Raw genomic sequence first — 383 nt, 5'->3', positions numbered from 1 at the left:
AAAAATAAATAAATAAATAAATTAAAATAAATAAAATAAATAAATATATTTATTTATTTATTTGTGTATAGACAAGGAGACAGATGCAGGGATAGAGGGTTCTATCAAATCCAAAGGAATCACAACCTGAGATATTTGGGCCCTATAAATAAAAATAAATAAATAAATAAAAATAAATAAATAAATAGATAAATTAAATAAAATAAATAAATATATTTATTTATTTGTATTATAAAATAAAATAATAAATAAAATAAATTAAAATAAATAAATATATCTATTTGTATATTATAGAGTATATAATTCTCCTTAAAACATATACTGGTTGTTATACAGATAAAAACAACCAAAACCCCCCAAAACCCCCAAAAAAAACAAAACAA

The sequence above is a fragment of the Eimeria mitis genome, genomic scaffold (genome assembly GCF_000499745.2).
Source record: "Eimeria mitis Houghton genomic scaffold, Emh_scaff625, whole genome shotgun sequence".
Lineage (NCBI taxonomy): Eukaryota > Apicomplexa > Conoidasida > Eucoccidiorida > Eimeriidae > Eimeria > Eimeria mitis.
Note: the sequence above shows the minus strand (reverse complement) of the source record.